Source organism: Neovison vison, chromosome 3, assembly GCF_020171115.1.
Source record: "Neovison vison isolate M4711 chromosome 3, ASM_NN_V1, whole genome shotgun sequence".
NCBI lineage: Eukaryota > Metazoa > Chordata > Mammalia > Carnivora > Mustelidae > Neogale > Neogale vison.
The window spans coordinates 173089586-173114332 of record NC_058093.1 but is presented as its reverse complement, the minus strand read 5'-3'; the positions used below and the strand labels follow the sequence as shown (position 1 = coordinate 173114332).

The 24747-nt window shown below is 36.0% G+C and overlaps 1 protein-coding gene across 3 annotated transcripts in view; it reads right to left on the bottom strand.

Moving 5' to 3' along the window:
* ROCK1 (Rho associated coiled-coil containing protein kinase 1) overlaps positions 1–24747 on the bottom strand; it is a 148354-nt gene that overhangs the window by 111552 nt on the left and 12055 nt on the right. The gene's annotated exons all lie outside the window — the stretch shown is intronic.

Genomic DNA, 24747 nt, shown 5'->3' with positions numbered 1-24747 from the left:
ACCCAGGGTGCCTGGTTGGCTCAGTTGGTTAAGCGACTGCCTGCAGCTCAGGTCATGATCCTGAAGTCCTAAGATCGAGTCCCAAATCAGGCTCCCTGCTCAATGGAGAGGGTGTTTCCCCCCTCACCCTCCCATCTCTTGTGCTCTCTTTCACTCTCTCTTAAATAAATTAAAAAAAAAAGAAAGAAAAGGAAAATCAAACCAATAAACATGTGAACTATTTTCTAGTAAAAGACAAATTAAATATGATTTTTTAAAAAAGAACTTTAAGTTCTTTAAGGCAGAAACCACAGTTAAAATATCAATTTTTCCTACAGCACCTTGCAGAATGACTGACAAGTAGGTATAACATTTACATTAAGCCAGTGATTTTTATGCTCAATAGCAATGGCATTACATTATTTAAGAAATATTTTTCTTAAAGCTTCAGTGCATCAGGTCCCTCCCCAAAATTAGACTACAGAGTAGTCCAAGTACTACTGACGACACAAGAAAAATTTTAGGTAAAATTTTGGTACTATATAGTTGTCTGGAAAATAATCTCAATATGTTATTACATTTTATAACAACTGTTATTTTAAGAGTTCCTAGGAAACATCTACTTCCAAAGACACATGCAAATTTTAAAAGATTCAGAATTAAATTATTTTCTAATATCAAATGAAACATTAAAAGCAAGAGAAACATATTAAATTTTACTCACATGTTCTCTTTGGTAAACATATCGGGAACAACTGCTTCCAATCTTATCCCATGTAAGTTTCTTTTTAATTATAAATGTTAAGCACAAAAGAACCTCAAAAAATTACCTTGTTAAACAACTTTACCAAATAGCAATTAGAAATATTAACTGACTTGTCCCAATACTAGCTAGCAAGTTGTATCAAAATCAAAATGCTAACTCTTAGTTCAGTAGTTAAAGATATAATATGACCATGATGAAAAGATGATTGAAAAAATCCTGAACCTCTTAAAACTGAAGTTGGGAATTGAAAATAAGTATGTCTATTTAAATTTAAGCTGTACTGTTCAAAAACACACACACACACACACACACACACAAGTCATTCTTCTAATTATAACTAGAAAGGATACTGGCTAGGACTCAAACCTGTTTGCTTTATTAAACTACTACTCATTCCTGTGAATGACCTTCCTTATACTACCCTATAAAAACTAACAGTTCCCCTGTCTTACAATTATTTTTTACTTCAATCTTCAAGCTAGATTTTAAATGCCTTGAGTAAGGTAAGCCCCAGAACTGAGCATCACATTTTACTTGTAATAGAGTAGTAAGACTGCTGGCTCTCCTACTTTGACAAATATATTCCCCCTTCCACCTTCCTAATTTAACTGTGATTTTGTTCAAGCCACCTAACTTCCTCCATGAGTTTCCAACGAGTGGAAAGACCTTCCTCGGCTTCAAGAGCTGGTTCTTAATAGTCTAATCTAAACCCAACATCATGGCCCATTACTCTTGCCAGTGTTCACTTTAAGTACAGGAACATGGTAATAAAACATCACAGAAGACATGAGGGAAAACCTACAGAAGGATTGTGGGGGAAGTTTCTTCTCTCTTAAAAAGTAATATATGTAAGAAATATCTTCCTTTCAAGAGAAACTGTCATGTCTGTATGTGACACCTAAAACAACAGCTGCCATCTTGCAGCCTCAAAGAAGTTGGTAGAAGACAAAGCCAAGCACAAGGAAGGCAATAGAGCCAAGGATGGAGAGAACCTGGGTCCCTGATGATGTTCATTCAATCACTGAATTAATTCCACCTATTCCTGAGATAATGAATTGTCTGATTCGATTGCACTGGATTTTTTTTCTAAAGATTTTATTTATTTATTTGACACAGAGAGAGACAGTGAGAGGGGGAATACAAACAGGGGGAGTGGGAGAGGGAGAAGCAGCTTCCCACTGAGCAGGAAGCCTAATGTGGGGCTCGATCCCAGGACCCTGGGATCATGACCTGAGCTGAGAGCAGACAGACAGTTAATGAGTGAGCCACCCAGGTGCCCCTGCATTGTTTTTTCTGTTTCTTATAACTTAAAGCATCCTAACTAAAATACATAAATGTCACTGAACTGAAACAGCATTAACCAATGCATAAGTTATAGGGATTTGTCGCACTGAAAGAAAAGGTGAGAGAATTGCCCATTCAATAGTAATTACAGGGGCAAGATGGGGCTAAAAAGAGTGTCACTCTTTGGTAAATGAATAGCTGGACATAAGTACGGAGATGAATGATTTTTGAGTCATGCTTAATAATAAAATGAATTCCAGATGGGTTGAAAGAATTCAACCATGAAGATATAAAGGAAAAACATTTTAAAGAAAAAAACAGAGTATACCTGCATGCTACTTTTGGGAGGACAAGTCAAATAACCTTTCTGAGGTTTTCTCTTTTGTAAAATGAGGATAATAACTACCTACAACTCATAATGGATTAGTGAGAATTAAATGAGTGAAGTAAGTAAAGTGACCCTTAATGGTCCCATTTCCCTTTATTTCTCTGACATCTGCAGGTTTTAAAAATTAGTCTCACTATGGCTAGAAATGACATAAAGAGAAAAATAGACATCTTAGTCACGCAGTCATAAAACTCTAAGAGTAAATCTCAGGTCACTATGCTATAAACCCTTCTCCAACACAGTAATCCTCATCTATGATTTTTTTTTTTTTTTAACACCAGGTATCTGACTTTTGCTTGGCCACAGAATTTAATCACACATTTGTTAATGGAAAACCAGATGTCTCCACTAATTGTATATGGTGAGTAGGTGTCTGGACCTATAACCACACACTTTAAATTTATAGTAGTATGACACAGTGTATGGCTTTCAGGATCATCCATAAGCAAAATTTATGTCTTTTATCAGAGAAATAAGGACAAAAAGGTATCCAGTGTAATCTAAAGCATGTACAAAACAGAGGCTATGGGGAGTCAAGAAACTGTGATGGAGGAGAAGGACACAGGTTTCCACTATCAAGTAGTGGATAAATTATACAAGGTATGTCTACTTCCAACCATAAATTGGGGCAAGGAATTCTGACTTTATTCAACACTCTAAAGTTCTGTAAGTAATGAGTAAGACTTCCCCACTTCCTAAAGTCCATATTCTAGTACCAGAACTCAGGATCTTAACAGAAATTAATATTCCTCCAGGTGCAAAAACAATTTACAAGGAGTAACAGCCAAAGCATGTAGTCCTACTGCTCCTTCACTTAACTGTATTATTTAGGCTGAAGGAAAGCTACCCTCTACTTTCACAACATGCCTGTTTTATAGTTTTATCATCAATTTAAGAACTGAAGAAGAAGGATAATAGAGAGGAACCAAAGTCAAAGAATTACAATAATTAAATTCTTTACTACTCATAGTTGAACAATGAGAATAGACCAGTTATAGCTGGTCTACCATCATTTTGAATGAGACTAGTCACATTGGAGAAGTACTTTCACATAAACACATAAAGGAAAGCATAATTAATTACAAATTTAACATTTTACAATATCTAAGGACCAAACACTTCACATTTCCTAAGAAGCACTGTTATTAAGAGGAAAAGATCTCACAACAACTCAAGCAAAAGAACCAGTAGGAGAAAATTACTCAACTAAACACTGTTACCAACTTTAGTTCTCTGGATAATTTTGAATTACAAAATTCTATGTAAAATATCATTTTACATATGTAAAATATTATTTCTTCTATGTAAAGTATCATTTAGGATCAAGTCCATTAGTATTATTCATTTGTTATAAGCTAGGAGAATATAATGGCAGGAGGAAAGCAAGATATACTACATGTAAAAACACTCATTTTTATGTTAAATTTCAAAATCTAACTGGTTACTGTTCTAAATCTACTTCTTTGTTTTGTTTTTTTGTTTTTTAAGAAAATACCAAAAACACCATGAAAACTATTGCAGTAAAACCAGGGGTCTCTGAAAACCAAACTATTTCTAAAACAGGCTATCCCTGGTACTAAAAGACTGACGTCAAACCCTTTTTAAAAAAAATTTCCTATGCTGGGGCACCTGGGTGGATCAGTGGGGTAAAGCCTCTGCCTTTGGCTCGGGTCATGATCCTGGGATCCTGAGATCGAGCCCCACATCGGGCTCTCTGCTTGGCGGGGAGCCTGCTTCCCCCATCTCTCTGTCTGCCTCTCTGTCCACTTGTGATCTCTGTCAAATAAATAAATAAAATCTTTTTAAAAAAAAAATTTCCTATGCTATACTTTTTATCACTGTAACTTATTTATAATTGGAAATCTGTGCCTCTTAATCCCCTTCATCTGTCTCACCCACTGCCCCATGCGCCTTCCCTCTGGCACCCAGTAGTTTGTCCTGTACATTTAAGTTTGTTTTTTCACTTACTTTATTTTTCAGATTCCACATATAAGTGAAATCATGAGGTTTTTGTCTTTGACCTATTTTACTTAGCATAATACCCTCTAAGTCCATCCATGTTGTCACACATGGCTAGATCTCGTTCTTTTTAATGGTTGAGTAATGTGCTAGTGTGTGTCTGTCTGTATGTGTGCCTGTGTGTGTATGATCATATCTTCTTTACCCATTCATCTACCAATGGAAACATATCACACCTACTACAAATAATGATGCAATAAACACAGGAGTAAATTTATCTTTCAAAACAATGTCTTCATTTTCTTTTTTCTTTTTTAAGTAGGCTCCATGCCCAGCATGGAGCCCAACAGGATTTGAACTCATGACCCTGAGATCAAGACCTGAGCTGAGATCAAGAGTTAGATGTTCAACTGACTGAGCCATCCAGGTGACCCTCATTTTCTTTAGGTAAATATCCAGTAGTAGAAATACTGGACCATATGTAATTCTATTTTTAATTTTTTGAGGAGTTTCCACACTATTTTCCACAGTGGCTACACCAATTTACATTCCCACCAACAGTACAGAGTTGGAGCACTTTTCTCCACATCCTTGCCAACACTTACTTTTCCTCTTTTATTTGATACTAGCTCTTCTGACTAGTGTGAGGTGGTATCTCATTGTGGTTTTGGTTTGCACTTCCCTGATGATTAGTGACTGTTGGTTATCTGGATGGGTTCTTTGAAAGAATGTTTATTCATATCCTATGCCCCTTTTTATTTTTTTTAAAGGTTTTATTTATTTATTTGACAGACAAAGATCACAAGTAGGCAGAGAGGCAGGCAGAGAGAGAGGAGGAAGCAGGCTCCCTGCTGAGCAGAGAGCCTGATGCGGGGCTCAATCCCAGGACCTTGAGATCATGACCTGAGCCTAAGGCAGAGGCTTTAACCCACTGAGCCACCCAGGTGCCTCCCTATGCCCCCTTTTAAATCAAATTGGGTTTTATGTTCTTTGATATTAACTCCTTATTGGATATATCATTTGCAAATGTCTTCGCCCATTCACTAGCTTGCTTTTTTGTTTTGTTAATGGTTTCCTTTCCTTTTTATTTTGGTGTAGTCCCAATAGTTTATTTTTACTTTTATTTCCTTCGCCTGAGGAGACATATCCATAAATGTACTCTAAGGCTAATGTCCAAGAGATTACTGCCTATATTTTCTTCTAGGAGTTTCATAGTTTCATGTCTCACATTTAGGTCTTTAATGCATTTTGAATTTATTTTTGTGTATAGTGTGAGGGAAAAGTACAGTTTCATTCTTTTGCCTTAGCTGTCCAGTTTCCCCAGCACCATTTATTAAAAAGACTGTCTTTTCCCCCACTGCATACTCTTGCCTCCTCAGTTGTTGATTAACTGACCACACAGGCATGGCCTTACTTCTGAGCTCTCTATCTGTTCCACTGATCTTTCTATTTTTGTTCCAGTACCATACTGTTTTGATTACTACAGCTTTATAGTATCTTGCAATTTAGGATTATACTACCTCCAGCTTTGTTTTTCTTCCTCAAGACTGCTTTGGCAATTTGAGGTCTTTTGTGGTTCCATACAAATTTTTGGATTGTTTATACCAATTCTGGAAAAAAAAAATTGCTATTGCTGTTTTTTAAAAGATTATTTATTTATTTGACAGAGATCACAAGTAGGCGGAGAGGCAGGTAGAGAGGGAAGGGGGAAGCAGGCTCCCCACTGAGCAGAGAGCCGGATGTGGGGCTCGATCCCAGGACCCTGAGATCATGACCTGAGCCGAAGGCAGAGGCTTTAACCACTGAGCCACCCAGGCGCCCCATGCTATTGCTATTTTGAAAGGGATTGCACTGAATCTATAGATCACTTCAGGTAGTGTGAATACTTTAACAATACTAATTCTTCCAATCCATGAACATGGTATATCTTTCCATTTGTTTGATGGAAAGCTGTTCTGATAATAGACAATATACCATTTAAAGAAAATGAGCATATTTTGATGTCTTCACTAGGTAAAGAGGGAAGGAACTTCTCAAAAATTAAGCACTATTATGAAAATGAAAACGGAATTTCCTCAGAAAATTTTAACAACTTCTGATATTAAATGTGATTAAAATCTTTTTAACTAGTCTGACATGACTACATCCATGCCAATATTTTCTAGAACATTTACAGTGCAAAAAAAATTATGTATACTAAATACTCAGTAAAACATACAATGGTTCTTTCCAATCAGTCTTCAGGTATACCTTTCCAGCCTCCTTTTCTCTGTATGCAAGTATCTAGGTTTGGCCCAGTGTGCTCCAGCTATTTCCCAAATAGGTCACGCTCATTCTACCCCACTGCTTTTACGGTTACTCTTTTCTCCAGCTGGAATGTGAACAGTACTTATATTCAAACTGTCTCAAATGTTGCTTACCTTGTGCTCTTTCCTCAACATGCTAAGAAAATATTAATAATGACCTCTTACGTGCTTCCTATTACAGGAATTGTTGTATTTGTTATAATTATGTATAGGCCTCTCTTCTCTTCTATAGGAAAACAGACGTAATAGTGATAACAGCAATAATAATAAATACTTTCTGTATCTGGGAGTTCACTGGTTAGGTAGAAAAAGTAAGTATTACAGGATCCTCGGTGTCATAACTAGGTACTACACGAGCTGAGAAAGGACAGTTTAACCAAACTGGGCTTCAAGGCAGAGATGAAATTTGAGCTGATCCTTAAAAACAGAATTAAGGAAGAATCAGACAGAGGTAAGCAAGGCAATCTAGGAGAGAGGAAAGGCACGGAGAATTTAGAAAATGAGAACAGAATACTCTGGTCCCAAAAGGGTGAAAAGAAGGAAATGCAGGACACAAAGCTGTGAAGATGTTACAGAATGTACATTAAAGACAGGTATAGAAATGAGGAATAAGGAGGATACTATGGTAACAAAAGCACAAGAAAATGAAAGTCTGAACTAACCTGGAGCAACAATGGGGAGCCTGGGTGGCTCAGTTGGTTAAGCATCCACCTTCGGCTCAGGTCATGATCACAAAGTTCTGGGATCTAATCCCACACTGGGCTCCCAGCTCAGGGGGGAGCCTACTTCTCTCTTTCCCTCTGCCCTTCACCCCACTCATGATCTCACTCTCTCATAAATAAATAAAATCTTTCTAAAAAAATTTAAAAAGAAGTGCCTGGGTGGTTCAGTCAGTTGACCATCTGGCTCTTGGATGTGGCTCATGTCAGGACCTCAGGGTCATGGGATCTTCAGTGCAAAGTCTGCTTCAGGTTCTCTCTCCCTCTGCTCCTTCCTACACATATGCGCTCTTTCTCACACTCTCTCTAAAATGAATAAATAAAATCTTAAAAAAATTTTTTTAAATCATAAAAAAATAAGTTGGAGCAAAAAGTATGGAGAATTAGAAACAAAAGAACCTGGTGAGTGACCAAAAGAGAAAAAGGAAGGGTTAAGAGTGATTATGTGATTAGAAAAACAACTATTTACACCTTCTATTTTAGGTGAGTAGTGACTTTATTAACCAAGGCAGATAATATATTTTGGAAAGATAAATATTTTAGATATACAAATTTGAGGTTCCTGTAGAATATCATTTTATGGAAAACGATATGGAAGTTGAAAATGAGTAGGAGTTCAACAGAGTGATTGGACTGATACAAATTTGTGTGTAATGAGAACACACTTAAATCCATGAAAACAGATGCAATTACCCAGTGAGTATAAACAATGGGATAATGGAAAAAGAGTAAAGAATAGCACCCTGGGGAACATTAACTTCTGAGAGGTAAGCAGGCAAATATGGTTAACAAGCAGTCAGATCAGAAAGGTGAAAGGAACATAACAGCATCACGAAACCTGAGATAATTCTATAACTTAAAAGCAGACTGAAATGCCAAAAAGTCGAACAGAATGAAAAAAGCAAAAGAAGCCAAGTAATTTGTAATTAAATATTATTTAAGATGGTTACATGGTTGCACAGTAATGTGAATATACTTAATGTCACTGAAGTATAAACTCACAAATAATTTAAATGCTAAGTTTCATGTTATATATATTTTACTACAATTTTTTTAAAAGTCCTATTGAATATCAACAAAATGGTGGACTAGTAAGCTCCAAACTGTCATTCCCCACTGAAACAAAATAGAATGAAAAAAACACCCAGAAGCTCTCTGAACTAACTTTTCTGCGACTTAGAAAAACAATCAAAGGTTTAGAGCAGTCAAGCAAATGCCCAATTAAGTATAAAAGCAATCTTCAAATGGTAGAAAGTTTTGTGACATTTTTAGTCACTCTTGTCCCACTTCCGCCGAATGGGAGCAAGCTTAGTCTTGAGCAGGCTGCAGATTGGTTCCCACTTCCCTTATCTTGAATCAAAGGAAGCAGAGTAAAACCATATTGGTAAGTTACCATATATATCTGTTCTAAACTGTCTGGGGAATGCCTGAAAGACTAAGGCAAGAACCTCATCTGTTTTGCATAACTTGGAACACAGGCAAAAAAAAAAAAAAAAAAATAGTGGGCACTGCTCATAAAAGCTGTACAACTACAATAAACCACAGATACCTTTAACAAGAGATTATAGGAGAAATGGACAACAGACTGTCTAGGCCCGGAAGAGAAACTGGGATGAAACTCCTTGTAAATTTAAAAAGAAAAGGTCACTATCAGTCTTAAATAGAATGGCATAAACCAGCTTCTAGTGGGCAGAAAAATTAATGGAGGGGTGGCCTGGGTGACTCAGTCAGATTTTGGCTCAGGTGATGATCTCAGGGTTCTGCTGGGCCTCCACCCTGGCCATGGAGCCTGTTCAACATTTCCTCTCCCTACCCCCTGCACTCTCCCTAAGTGTGCACACTCTCTCCCTAAATAAATAAATAAATAAATAAATAAATAAATAATGGAAAATGAACAAATAATGGCCAAAAGAAAGGAGAAAGATTAGAAGCTTGCATGATTAGAACCTAAACTTGATGGAATACTGGTACATAGAAGAGATAAAGATTGATAGAAGAAAAATGACTAAGGATCCAAGAAATATTAAGGAGTATAGAATGATGAAACAAAGATGAGACATTAACCTTGTAAAAAAGAAAAACAGAAAAATATTTCTATGTAAATATTATCCTCTCAAAAGGAAAAGGAGTCATATTCTAATCCAGAACACTTAATAGCAAGTTATTAGCCCCACACGGCCTCAATGCTCTCATTTGTAAAGCAAAGATAACTACAGTAACTATTATACAGGGCTGTTATAAAAATCTGATATATCCCTAGTAAATCACAGAAACATACTCACAGATAATTTGATTTTCCTCCCTATAACTTTATAGGTGTATAGACACAGATGAACACAAGCTAGACTTTCTCTTGGTATGAATAAATGAAAAAGTTCTTATGATTTGATCTTACTCTGGGAAAGAGTGTTTGTTGTTTTTCAAAGTACTCTATCAAATGACTGGGTATTTTTTTCTTTAGGGAATAAAAAATGGATGTCATATGTACTTTAGTTAGCAGCAGTACAACAATATTTTTAAAAAAGCAAATGTTATCTTCTTAAAGTTCCTATGAAAATTTTCACAAAATCATATTTTTTTTTTCCTTTAAGTAGGCTCCATGCTTAGCATGGAGCCCAAAACAGGGCTTGAATTCACAATCCTGAGATTAAGACCTGAGCTGAGATCAAGAGTTGCAGACTTAACCAAATGAGCCACCCAGGCACCCCATCCAGATCTTGATAATTTGGGGATAAATGGGGACACCCAGGTGGCTCAGTCAGTTAAGCAGCCAACTCTTGGATTCAGCTCAGATCATGATCTTAGGGTCCTGAGATCAAGCTCCACATCGGGCTCCACACTTAGCAGGGAGTCTGCTTGTAGATTCTCTCTCTCTCTCTCTCTCTCTCTCCCGCCCTCTGTCCCTATCCCTGCTTGTGCACTAGCTCTTTCTGTCTCTCTTTCTAAAATAAATAAATGAATAAATCTTAAAAAAATAATAATAAGAGGAAAAAAAGAACTGAGACTCAGACCTGTGGAATCGTAACAAAAGATTTAACATTTGTATCACAGAAAAGAAAGAGAATATAAAAAGGATTAAAATAAATGAAGGCTAAAAATTTCCTACATTTGGCAAAAGACATAAACCTACATACTGAAGAAACTAACAAGACTTATCCAAATAAATCCAAACAAATAAAAAACTGTCAGACTAGAATTCTGTACCCAGCAAAAAGAGAAATCAAAGAAGGGGAGCAGGAGGCAGGGGCTTTCAGTGATAGGATGAATAAGTCATGGGGATAAAAGGTACAGCATAAGGAATATAGTCAAATGGTATTGTAATAGTATTGCATGGTGAAAACAAAAAGTAATGTATGGTAATAAATGGTAGCTACACTTGTGGTAAACATAACATATAGAGTTGTCTAACCACTTAGGCTGTACACCTGAAACTAATTTAACATTGTGTGTCAACTATACTTCAATTAATAAAATGTATAAAAAATGAGATATCGTTGGGGTGCCTGGATGGCTCTGATGGTTAAGCATTTAACTCTTGACTTCAATTCAGGTCATGATCTCAGGATCATGAGATTGAACCCCACATGGGGCTCTGTCTTAGTGGGGAGTCTGCTTCTCTCCCTCTGCCCCTCCCCCAGCTTGCACACACTTGGTTTACTCTCTCTCTAAAAAATAAATAAAATCTTGAAGGAAAAAAAAAAGAGGGGTGCCCAGGAGGCTTGGAGGATTAAGCATCTGTCTTTGGCTCAGGTCATGATCCCAGGGTTCTTAGATGGAGCCCAAGATGGTTCTCCCTCTCCCTCTGCCCCCTCCTCTGTTCTTGTGCACATGTGCTCTCTCACAAATAAAATCTTAAAAAAAAAAAAATTATATATATATATATATATATATATATATATATAGTCAGATGACAGAAAACTAAGAAATTTGTTATGAGCAGAGCTAAAATAATGGTTAAAGGAAATTCTCTAAACAAAAAGAAAATGATAAATGAAAGAATCTTAAGATACAAGAAAGAACAAATGAAAAGAGTAAAAATATGGGAAAATACAATACACTGTCATTTTCTTAAAAGCTAAAGCAGAAATGATAATGTTCTCTAGTTGTTTCTCAATGTATATAAGGTGATATTAAAGAGGATTATGAACAGGAGGATAAATTAACATAAACTAGGTAAGATTTCTACTCTTCACTCAAACTAGTAAAATGTCAACACCAATCAAATGTGATGTTACAAATGTCTAATTTAATACCCAGAGTAACCAATGAGAAAGCTATACAAAGAAGTATATACACACAAAAGCACTGTAGATAAATCAAAACAGAATAATAATAAATGTTCAAGTAGGTGAATAGGGAGCCAGAAAAACAAAAAAATGGGAAAACAGAACAGCATGTTTAAGTCCTAAAATTACAATTACATTAAATGTAAATAGTCTGAAGCAAAATTCAAGTTAAAAGACAGATTATCAGAGCTGATAAATAAAACATGACCAATCTACAGAAATGAAACTTACCTCAAATGTAACAGTATAGGTAGATTAAAAATAAAGGGGTAAGAAGCAATATACCATGCAAACAATAATCAAAAATAAGCTGGAGTTGATATATTATTCTGAAACAAAACAGACTTCAGAGCAAAGAGAATTACTGGGAATAGAATGGGAAATCATGTGATGATGAAAGAGTGACTCCATTAAGAAGGCACAGGAAACTTAAATGAGCATGTTCTAGACAAGAGAGCTACAAAATATGTGAAGCAAAAATGGATAGAAATGAAAAGAAATATATAAATCCACAATTTTAATTGGAGACTACCACACTCCTCTCTCAGCAATTGTTAGAACTACACAGAAAATCAGCAAGAACTCAACAACGCCAATAAACTAATAGGGTCTAATTTACGTTTACAGAATATTCCATCCAACAATGGCAAAATACACATTCCTTATAAGTGGTCACAGAACCTACCAAGTTAGGCCAAATCCTGTGCCATACCTCAATCCTCAACAAATTTTTTTTAAAGATTTTATTTATTTTACAGACAGAGATCACAAGTAGGCAGAGAGGCAGGCAGAGAGAGGGGGAAGAGGGCTCCCCACTGAGCAAAGAGCCCAGGACCCTGGGATCATGACCTGAGCTGAAGGCAGAGGCTTTAAACCACTGAGCCACCCAGGCACCCCTCCTCAACAAATTTTTAAGAATTAAAATCATATAGTGTGTTCTCTGACCAAAATGTAATCAAACTAGAGCAAACAATAGAAAGATAGTAGGGAAAGTCCAAAGCACTTGCAAACTACGTAACATGTTTCTAAATAATCCATGGTCAAAAGAAAGTCTCAAGGGAAATAACAACATACATTGAACTGAATGAAAATAAAAGTACAACATACCAAAATTTGTGGAACACAGCTAAAGGAGTGCTGAAAAAGAAATGTCTGTCACTAAATACTCATTCATTAGAAAAGCATGAATTTGAAACACCTGAGCTCCTTTCTCAAAAAACTGGAAGAGCACAAAAAAATTAAAGCAAATATAAAAAAGCAATAAAGATAAAAACAAAAACCAACTAAATCGAACATAGAAAAACAAAAGTGAAAATTCAATAAAACAAAAAGCCAGTTCTTTGACAAGACCAATCAACTGACAACCCTCTAGCAAGAATGACAAGACACAAAGTACCAATAGGCACTATCATACAGATCCTGCAGCTATACAAAGAGTAATAAGGAAATATTATGAACAACTCCACATACAAATCTGACTTCAATAAAATGGACAATTCCTTAAACAACACAAACTACCACAACTAACCCAATATCAATAAGATAATTTAAATAGTACCATTAGTTTTAATAATGTAACAGCAACCAAAGAAGAAATCTCCAGGGCCAGGTGGTTTCACTGGAGAGGTCTACCAAATGTTTAGAGAATTACCACCAATTCTATGCAGTCTCCTTCAGAAAAAAGAAAAGGAGAAAACACTTTCAAACTTCTTTTATGCAGCTAATAGTACCCTGATACCAAATGAGACAAAGTATGAAGAACAAAAAATACAGACCAATTATCTTTTATGAATATAGACACAAAAGTTCTTAACAAAATATTAGCAAATAAAATTCAGTAATAGATAAAATCATACACCATAACCAACAAAGGCTTATCCCAAAGAAACAAGAATTATTCAGTATTCAAAAATCAATCAGCATTATTTACAATAGCCAAGACATGGAAGCAACCTACGTGTCCATCAATGAATGAGTGGATGAGGAAAATGTGGTATATGTATACACAAACACAGAGGAATATAATTTAGCCATAAAAAAGGTCAGAATCTTACCATTTGTGACAACATAGCTGGACCTTGAGGGCATTATGTTAAGTCAAATAAGTTCAGTGAAAGAGAAATACCATATGATCTCACATATGTGTGGAATCTAAAAAACAAGACCCCACAGATAAGAAAACAGTGGTTGCCACAGGCAAGAGATGGGGGTGGACAAAATGGGTGAAGGTGGCAAAAAAAAAAAAATAATAGTAATAATAATAATACAAATTCCAGTTATGAAATAAGTCATGGGGATATAATATATATAGCATGATAACCACAATTAATAATACTGTATTGTATATTTGAAAGTTGCTCAGAGAGTAAATCTTAATTAAATATTCTAATCATAAGAAAAAAATTCTGCATGTGGTAATGAATGTTGACTAGACTTACTGTGATCATTTCACAATGGAGGCAAATATTGAATTATTATGTTATGCACTTCAAACTAACAATGATGTATGTCAATTACAAACTTAAAAAACTTTTAAAATCAATATAATTCACATGAGAAACTAAAGAAAAATATGTATCAACAAATGCAGAAAATGTACTGGAGAAAATCCAATACTTGCTGATGAGAAAAACTCTCAGAAAACTAGGAATAGAAGTAAATTCCTCAAGTTATATTTAAAAAAAACTCTACAAAAAAACCTTAAAACTAATATCAAACCTAATAGTGAAAGACTATGTTTCCCCTCAAAAATCAAGAACAAGGCAAGGGTGTCCTATCTTACCACTCTTATTCAATACAGCACTCAAACTCATAGCCAGTTCAATAAAGCAAATAAGGGAAATAAAAGGCATACAAATGAGAAAGGAAAAAAATAAGTGTCCATATTTACAGATAATATGATTACCTATGCATTAAAGTCTCAAGATACAACAAAACAAAAACAAACAAAAAAAAACGCCTAGAACTAATAAGTTCTACAAGGTCATAAGATCAACATGCAAAAATTAATAGTATTTCTATCTATTAACAATGAACATGAAACCAAAACTAAAATATAACTCCATTTACATTTACTTAAATAAAAAAGGGAATATTTAAGTATAAATCTAACAAAACATGTATAGGACTTAACTGAAAACCAAGAAACACTGATAAAAGAAATAAAAAAAGATCTAAATAAATGAGACATGGATTGGGAAATTCAGTATCCTATGACATCTAACTTCCTCAAGCTGACACATAGGCTTAACACAATTCCTATCAAATCCCAGCAAGTTTTGTAGATATAGGCAAAATTTTTCTATGATTTTTCTTTTTATTAGAAAAGCTAAAACAAATTTTTAGGAAGAATAATGTGGAAGAACAACTACATCCACGTTTAAGACTTATACAGCTATAATAAAAACAATGTGCTATTCACAGAAGGACAGACCTGTAGATCAATGGAACAGAACAGAAAGACCAGAAATAGAGTCACACAAGTATAGCCAAAAGCAATTCAGTGGAAGAAAGTACTTTTTTTTTTTTTTTGAAAAGGAGCCTTTTCAACAAATCTTGCTGAAGAACTGGATATCCATAAAAACGAACCTCAATCTAAATTTCATTACCTCATACAAAAAAAACCTAACTCAAACTGGATCACTGATTTTAAACAATAGAGTAAGGTTTTTTCCAATTTATTTTATTTCAATTCCAGTATACTAATATACAATGTTATATTAGTCTCAGGTGAACGATACAGTGATTCAACAATTCTATGCATTATTCAGTGCTCATCATGATAAGCATACTCTTAATCCCCTTCACCTATTCCACTATCCCCCCACCCACCTATTCCCTGGTAACCCTCAGTTTGTTCTTTATAGATAAAAGTCTATTTTTCGGTTTGTCTCTTGTTTTTTTGTTGTTGTTGCTCATTTGTTCTGTTCCTTAAACTCCACATATAAGTGAAATCATATGGCATTTGTCTTTCCAGGACTAACTTATTTCACTCAGCATTATCCCCCCTAGATCCATATTGTTGCAAAAAAGCAAGATTTCATTCTTCTTAAGGCTGAATAACATTCCACTGTGTGTATACGTATGGTATATATGGTAAATACATGTATATATATATGTGTGTGTGTGTGCATGTATATATATATGTATGTGTCCATCTGGCATGTATGTATATAGGCATAAATGGATACATGTTATATATACCATATACATAATACACACACACACACACACACACACGCGCATCTTCTTCATCCATCCACTGATGGATACTGAGTTGCTTCAATATTTTGACTACTGTGAATAATGCTGCAATGAACATAGGAGTGCATGTATCTTTTTGATTTATAAGGTAACTTTTTAGGGAAAAAAACAAAACATGGTGAAATAGTGGGAGACCCACAGATTACTGAAGACTTCTGAGACGGGACAGAAAAAGCATGATCCATTAAAAAAAATTGATAAATTGGACTTAACCAAATTTAACAGCTTTTGCTCTGCAAAAGGTCCAGGTAAGAGGATAAAAAGACAAGTCAAATACTGGGAAAAAATATTTGAAAACCACATATACTAGAACACTTAAAGAACTCTTGAAGCTCATCAATAAAAACAGTCTGATCAGAAATGGGCAGAAGTGGGGCGCTGGGTGGCTCAGTAGGTTAGGCCTCTGCATTCAGCTCAGGTCATGGTCTCAGGGTCCTGGGATCGAGCCTCTATGCATAGGGCTCTCTGCTCAGCAGGGAGTCTGCATCCCCCACCCCTTCTCTCTGCCTACTTGTGATCTCTTCCAAATAAACAAAGTATTTTTTAAAAAAGAAAGAAAGAAAGGCAAAAAAGGGTACCTGGGTGGTTCAGTCGGTTAAGCATCTGCCTTCAGCCCAGGTCATGATCCCAGGGTCCTGGGATTGAGTCCCACGGCAGGCTCCCTGCTCAGCAGGGAGTCTGCTTCTCCCTCTCCCTCTGCTCCCCCCACCTGCTCATGCTCTCTTTCTCATACTCCCTCTCTCTTTCAAATAAATACATAAAATCTTAAAAAAAATGAGCAAAAAATATGAACAGACATTTCACCACAGAGATGAAATGCCAAATAAATAAATAAAATCTTTTTAAAAATTAAAATAAAATAAATTTTAAAAATTTTAAAAAAGAAAAAAGAATTACAATTCCAATGTTGATGAGGATGCATCTGGAACTCTCATACACTGCAGGTGGCTATTTAAAATAGCAGGGCCACTCTGAAAAACCGTTTCACAGGAAGTATTATATGACTTGGCATTTGCACTCATGGACATTTATCCTAGAAAAATGAAAACACTGTCCATGCAAAAACCTGTACATAAATGCTCATAACAGTGTTATCTCTAATAGCCAGTGAAGAGGAAGGACAAAAGTGTTTTCAATAGGTGAATAAGAAAACAAGCGATAGTTATCCATACCATGGAATAATACTATTATTAAAAATAATGAACTGAAGGATGCAACAACTTGAATGTATGACACGGGCATTATGATGAGTGAAAAATACTCATCTCCAAAGGTCACATGCCTTATGATTTCATTCTAGTAACACTTGTCAAAGAATAAAATTAGGGATCCCCATCTCTAAAACAATTAACAGTTGCCAGGGTTTAGGGATGTGTGTGTAGCGGGGGGGAGGGAGGGGGCGGGCGGGTAATACTGAGGGTGTAAAGGAGATCTTTGCAGTAATGGAATAGTTCTGTACCTTGATTGCAGCCCTGGCTATAGAAATCTACACATGTGAAAAATGACACAGAACCATACGCAGCACACTCAATCAGTTGCAATTTCCTGGTTTTGATACTGTACTACAGATATGTAAAATGTAACCACTGTGGGAAACTAGGTGAAGAGTATGCTGGACCTCACTGCAACTTTCTATGAATCTGTAATTATTTCAAGACAAAAAGTTAAAACAAACAAACAAACAAACAAACAACTGGTGCCAATGCCAAAATAACACACAGGTTAAAATGATCTCACAATGATTTTCAGAGCAGCTATTATTAAAACACTCCAAAAAATAAGGGCAAACACTATTAGAATTAATGAAGATAGTATAGTCAATAAAGAACTAAATGGAGGGTACCTGGGTGGCTCCGCTGGTTAAGTAGCCTCCTTTGGCTTAGGTCATAATCCCAGATTCCCGGGATTGAGCCCCACATCATGCTCCCTGTTCAACTGGGAGTCTGTCTCTCCCTCTCACCCTCCCTGCACTTGTGTGCACATGTTCTCTTTCAAATAAATGAAAAAATCTTAAAAAGAAAAAAAAAAGAACTAAATGGAAACTTTGGATTGGAAAAATGTAATAACCAAAATAAAAAACACACCTGAAAACTTGATAGCAACATGGAGATGACTCCCTATACTTGAAGATACATTAACCACGACAACGAGAAAAAGAAAATTTTTAAATGAACAGAGCCTTTAGAACCTGGGTGATGACACAAAAACAGGGAACATTTATGTCATCAGAGTCCTAAAAGAACAGAAGAAAGCATGGTGCAGGAAAAATATTTGAGGAAACAAATGTTGAAAACTTCCCATATTGTCAGAAAGACATAAACCTACAAATTCAAGAAGGTCAACAAACCAAAACAGTAAAAATCCAAATGACTCCACTTCCAGACACATTATAATCAAACTGCTGAAAACTAAAGAAAACACCTTGAGAGCAATCAGAGGAAAATGGCTCATTACTTACAGAAGAAGAATGAGCTGGATGACTAGATTTAACACCAGAAACTATGTGAAAACTCTAGTAACAACAAAAAAAGTGGAACACCATTTTTAAAGTGTTGAAAGAACTGTCAACCCAGAATTCTACAGCCACTGAAAAACTCCTGTTAAGAATGAAATAAAATTTTGACAGGAAGAAAAATAGAATTCATAGTCAGCTGACCTGCCTGCTGTAAAAAAAGCTACACATGGAGGAAAACAAAGTCCTAAAGGAAATTATTTAGGCAGAAGGGAAATGATAGAAGGAAACTCGGAACATGAGCAAAGAAAGAAGAGCAAGAGAAATGATAGGTATGTTTTTCTCCTATTGAACTATTTAAACTGTTTTTTGAAAGCAAAAATTATAACATTTTCTGTTGGAGTTTTCAATGTTTAAAGCTGCAATAGCATAAGACAACTGCAATAAAGGATAAAGGGGCCTGTGTAGTGGGTAAGGTTTTTATATTAACATGAAGTGGTTGGATACTGATTCCACGTAGACGGTGAAAAGTTAAGTACATATATTCAAATCCCCAGTACAGCAGCCACTAAAAAAACTACACAAAAGATATTATCAAGTTTGAAGTGGCGGGGGGGGTGGGAGGTTGGGGTACCAGGTGGTGGGTATTATAGAGGGCACGGCTTGCATGGAGCACTGGGTGTGGTGAAAAAATAATGAATACTGTTTTTCTGAAAATAAATAAATTGGAAAAAAAAGATATTATCAAAAACACAAAAGATAAAATGGAATACTAAAAAGTGTATAAATAACCTGAAAGCAAGAAGAAAACAAGAACAGACACAAAGGGAAGAAGCACAAAACAAATTATAAAATGAATGACTTAAGTCCCAATGCATTAATAATTACATTAAATATCAATATTCTTAACACACTTAACATGCATTAAAAGATCATCAGAATGGATTTTTTAAAATAAATCCATTATATGTTAGTATAAATATTTTTGTGAAAACTTTTAATTGATAAGAAAAATAGCATTGTTTTACATTTTTTACAAATCCCTTTTGTTTGGCTTACTAGAAGACAGCTCTCATCTACTTCTGCATTTAATCTGTTGCAATACATTGTTTTGGTTAGGGTTCATGTAGCTATTAAGCTGGAAAAGAGTATTTTTTAAAAAAATATTTTATTTTTAAGTAATCTCCACACTGATGCCTGGGTGGCTCAGTAGTTTGGCATCTGCTTTCGGCTCAGGTCATGATCCCAGAATCCTGGGATCGAGTCCTGCATCGGGCGACCTACTCAGTGGAGAGCCTGCCCCCTGCTTGCATGCTCTCTCACTCCCTCTCTCTCTCTGGCAAATAAATAAATAAACATCTTTAAAGAAAAGAAAAAATCTCCATACCCAACATGGGACTGAAACTCACAATCTCTTTTTTTTTTTTTTTAAGATTTTATTTATTTTTTTGACAGAGAGAGATCACAAGTAGGCAGAGAGGCAGGCAGAGAGAGAGAGGAGGAAGCAGGCTCCCCGCTGAGCAGAGAGCCCGATGCAGGACTCGATCCCAGGACCCTGAGATCATGAACCGAGCCGAAGGCAGCGGCTTAACCCACTGAGCCACCCAGGCGCCCCTGAAACTCACAATCTTGACATCAAGAGTCACGCTCTACCAACTGAGCCAGCCAGACTCCCTAAGAGTATTTTAATAGCATTTTCAGATAATGGTGAAAATTCTTCTCTAGAACACAAAATTTGACAAGTGGTATTTCTTTTTTCCCCGCATTTTAAAAAATTATTTTTATTAACACATAATGTATTATTTGCCCCAGGGGTACAGGTGTGTGAATCATCAGGCTTATACATTTCACAGCACTCACCATAGCACACACCCTCCCCAATGTCCATAGCACACACCCTCCCCAATGTCCATAACCCAGCCGCTACCCTGTCTCAGTTTGTTTTGTAAGATTAAAAGTCTCTTATGGTTTGTCTCCCACCCGATCCCATCCTGTTTCATTTTTTCCGACAAGTAGTATTTCTTAAAGGTTAGTTTCAATACGGGATCTTTTGGACTCTCTTTGCAATATTAAAATGTACTGGTCTATCTTGCACTTTGAGTAGATCTTTTCTCATGAATGATTTTACAACATCACATATCAGTCATTTAGAATATACTGGCTCATTGAATTATGAGCTCTTCCAAATACTGACATATTTCATCATACAATATCGAAAAACCACATTTGTTAATGTCATCACCAACCTCACAAAGTCTTTAGGCCCTGGGAAGGTGTCGAGGTCAGGGTGGCAGATACAACTTTTCCAAAATTCTAATTTTCACCTAAAAGCTCTAATTTTATCACTGGCCACAAATATTATTAGTTGTTTTCTAGACATCATACTTCAAAACCCAGTTAGCAGAGGTTCTTTCCCAATAACACATTCATACACATAAGTAAAGCCACACAAAGACACATCCTTCATATTCAAAAGCCATATTACTGAAAGTACCAAGTAAATGTTCGGTTCTGACATGGGTTAATCCCTTTACCAATTAAGTTATTTTTTCCTTTTTTAAAAGTCAGTTTTATTGAGGTATAATGCATATAAAGTAAAATTCATCCTTTTCAGGTTTACAGTTCTATGAATCTTGACAAACACGGTTCTATAACCGCCACCACCATCATCACAATCAAGATAGCGAACACTTGCATCACCCTAAATATTCTCTCATACCTCCCCTATTTTATCCCTAGCCCCTGAACAATGTTCAGTTCTTCTATAGGACAGGAATCCAAATACAAGGATATTAACCTTTTTAACATTTTCCCAAAGTCATCCCAAATGTTATTTCATACCAATACAGAAAAACACTACTACTGTCTACTGTTAATCATGTGCACAATGTTGTTTTGTTACTACACATTTTATTCTACTTCAGCTCACCAATATTTCATAGCTTAGACTGCCTACCAACACTCACTTTCCAAACATGTCAAATTCCACAAAGATATATTTAGCAGGCAACTATTTGAATCTTGCAATCCACTGCAGCTTCTATCAAAGAAATGGCTCCCACCCCTCATTCTGTCAAGTTCCAGATCACTGCTTCTAAGATAAAATATTATAGGACTTACTTTACCATTCAACCCAGTTAACACATTAAGATATTTCCCCTCCTACTTCATGTCTCATTTTCCCCACTTCATTATTTACCAATCCCCATACTTTCGGTCAGTTTAAATATTTTTCATTTAGTGTATTTTGTGTACAAAGCACCCTCTTAAGACTATGGAAACACTTCTCTTTGCAGCACAGTATCTACAATCCTGGTGTTTCCGCTATACTATAGACTAAGTATCAGAAAGTCTGCCACTTAGTGGCTATATGCTGTTAAGCAAATTAATTTACCTTTTCTAAGGTTTAATTTCATTTACATAGTGACAATAATATATGCCTCACCCAGCACATGAGATTGCTGTAAACATTAAAATATGAATTTGTAAAGTCTTATAAAAATAGTTATTACAGGCTTTTGGTCCCTCGTCCAAAATTCATATATCAAGGGGAAAAACACACCTATATCTTATACAGACCACTTGTAGTTTTTAAAATGTTATCCCCCTAGAACAGACACAGCTTAGATTTAAATAAATTACCAATTATACCGTATCTCTTAACATCATGTCAGTCATTCTTGACTTTTGTCACAGAAACATTTTCTAGTAATTCAACAATAAACAAATATTTATTGAAAACTTAAAACATGCCAGGTACTCTTCCAAGAACTAGTGACACATCAATGAACAAGACAATCAGGTACTAGGTCTCACAGAGCTAACATGTTGAGCATCCATGTCTCAAAATATAATAGCTCTGAAGCCCAAGAGCTATTTAAGTAATCAAATAGTAATCAAATCAAATCAAAAGTAATCAAGTCAAATTTGTTTTCACAAATCAAAATGTGTTTTCATTTAGGAAAAAAAAATTTTAATCTCATAAGAACAGTAAATTTACAATCTCTTCTGAATTTGTAAAAAAGAAAAATTCTGTATTTTATATGGTAAATGATTCTTTTATAGCCTCTGCACATCTAAACAATTTCTTCATAAGTTCCTAAGAAAACAGCAGGACCTTTCCTTTTGGCAGGCAAAGGAACAAGGTACTGGGAGTACACGATGATTTGATTCTTTATCAAATTTGACTCTCCTCCCCACCCCCCAAAAATCAGCTCAAACAAAAATAAAACAAAACCAGCTTTCTCAGAAAATGCTATCATATAACCTGTTTTTCCCTAAACTTTACTTTAAAAAAAGTAAAAACAGGGGCACCTGGGTGGCTCAGTCAGTTAAGTGTCTGCCTTCAGCCCAGGTCATGATCTCAAGATCCTGGATTGAGCCCAGGGTTGGGCTCTGTGAACGGTGGGGAGTCTGCTTCTCCCTCTGGTCACACTTTCTCTTTCTCGCAAATAAAATCTTTAAGAAAGAGAAAGAAAGAAAGAAAGCAAGAAAGAAAGAAAGGAAGGAAGAAAGGAAGAAAGGGAAAGAAAGAAAAGGAAAGGAGAGAAGAAAGGAAGGGAAGGAGGGATGGAGGGAGGGAGAAAGGAAGGAAGGAAGAAAGGGAGAGAGGGAGGGAGGGAGAAAGAAAGAAAGAAAAGAAAAGAATTTCTTAAATTGGAGGTTAAGTTTTTCCACCGAATCCTACTTTATTTTGTTTTCCTCACAGCAGATTCCAAAATGAGATATATGGAGGAGGCATAATGTCTAGCTACTTGGCAATTATTCGGTCCTTCCCAAACCTGGCTATGCAATCACCTAGGCCCTGTTGAAAATACATATTTCAGCATACTTGTATCTCTTAACTCCAATTCTCATATAGTAGGGCTGTGGTTAAGCCTACAAGAATCTGTATTTGGTTTTGATGTGTTTGATTCATGAATAGGCACTTGGAAAATTTTCAATGTGTCACCCAAAGATTTATCATTACAGGAAAAGCACCAGGATGCTGGGATGGCTCAGTTGGTTAAGTGTCTGCCTTTGGCTCAGATCATGATCCCAGGGTCCTGGGATGGAGTCTCACAATATCCGACAGCAGGCACCTTGCTCAGGAAGGAGCCTACTTCTGCCTCTGCCTGCTGTTCTCCCTGCTTGTGCTCACTCTCTTGCTCACTCGCTCTCTCTCTCTCTCTCTCTCTGACAAATAAATAAAAATCTTTAAGGAAAAAAAAAAAAAAAGGCAAAGCACCATACAGGCATCCCTCCATTAAAGGATCAGATGTTATCCCAGCTATAGTCTTGAGTTGGCAGTGTTTGGCAACTAGCTGACAATACTTACTCTAATTCTAGTGTCAGGTAACTTAATTTCAGTAAAAAAGTTCATTTCCAAAAAAAAAAGAATAAACTACCATTACCTGGGATTCTCCTGATGAGGAGTCTCTACCTAATGTAGTAGATACTTGTTGTTTGGAACTGTCAGCATGTCATTTCCCTTTCTTGTGGTAACTGAACTCCAATTTCTACCCCTGCATCACGCAACTCTAATTATCTTGGTACAAGCTGTCTCACCCTCAGTATTGAGAGTGGAGTACATGATGAAGGCATAAGCTTATTAGTAAAGCATATTCTAACTACCGTGATTGGTTCAAGTATGGGCACATGACCTGAGCTGGCCAAATCGGTTAGAGACTTCATTTGAGGGTTAGAAGAAAAGGCTTTTTCTTTCCATTGTACCCGAACAAGTCAAGTTGGAAGCTAAACTGGCAATCATCCTACAATCACAGTAAGTTATCTGAGATGAAAGACAATACTAAAGAAGCAGATCTGGAAAACCAGCACCCAACCACATCATTTAAAGCCCTGGGAAAAAAAAAAAAAAAAAAAAGACATTCCCAAAGCTAGAATCTACCTATGTATAAAGTATTCAGATACAATAAATGTTCTTTATTGCTTAAGCTAATTTGGTTTGGGTTTTTAGTCCTTTACAACCTAAAGACTCCTAGTTAATACAGGTAAAAAGGAATACAAATCTTTTTTTTTTTAAGATTTTATTTATTTATTTGATAGACAGAGATTACAAGTAGACAGGGAGGCAAGTGGGGGGGGGCGGGGAGCAGACTCCCGGCTGAGCAGAGAGCCCGATTTGAGGCTCGATCCCAGGACCCTGAGATAGTGACCTGAGCCAAAGGCAGAGGCTTAACCCACTGAGCCACCTCAGGTGCCCCCAAAGGAATACTAACCTTTACAGGCATTAGCCTTCACTTAACTAAATCTAATGGCTATTCCCCAACTATTATAAGGAAGAAAGAGGCAGGGACTGAGCTTGAATGCTACAATTACAAAATAAGCTGCTTTTACTTAGATTAT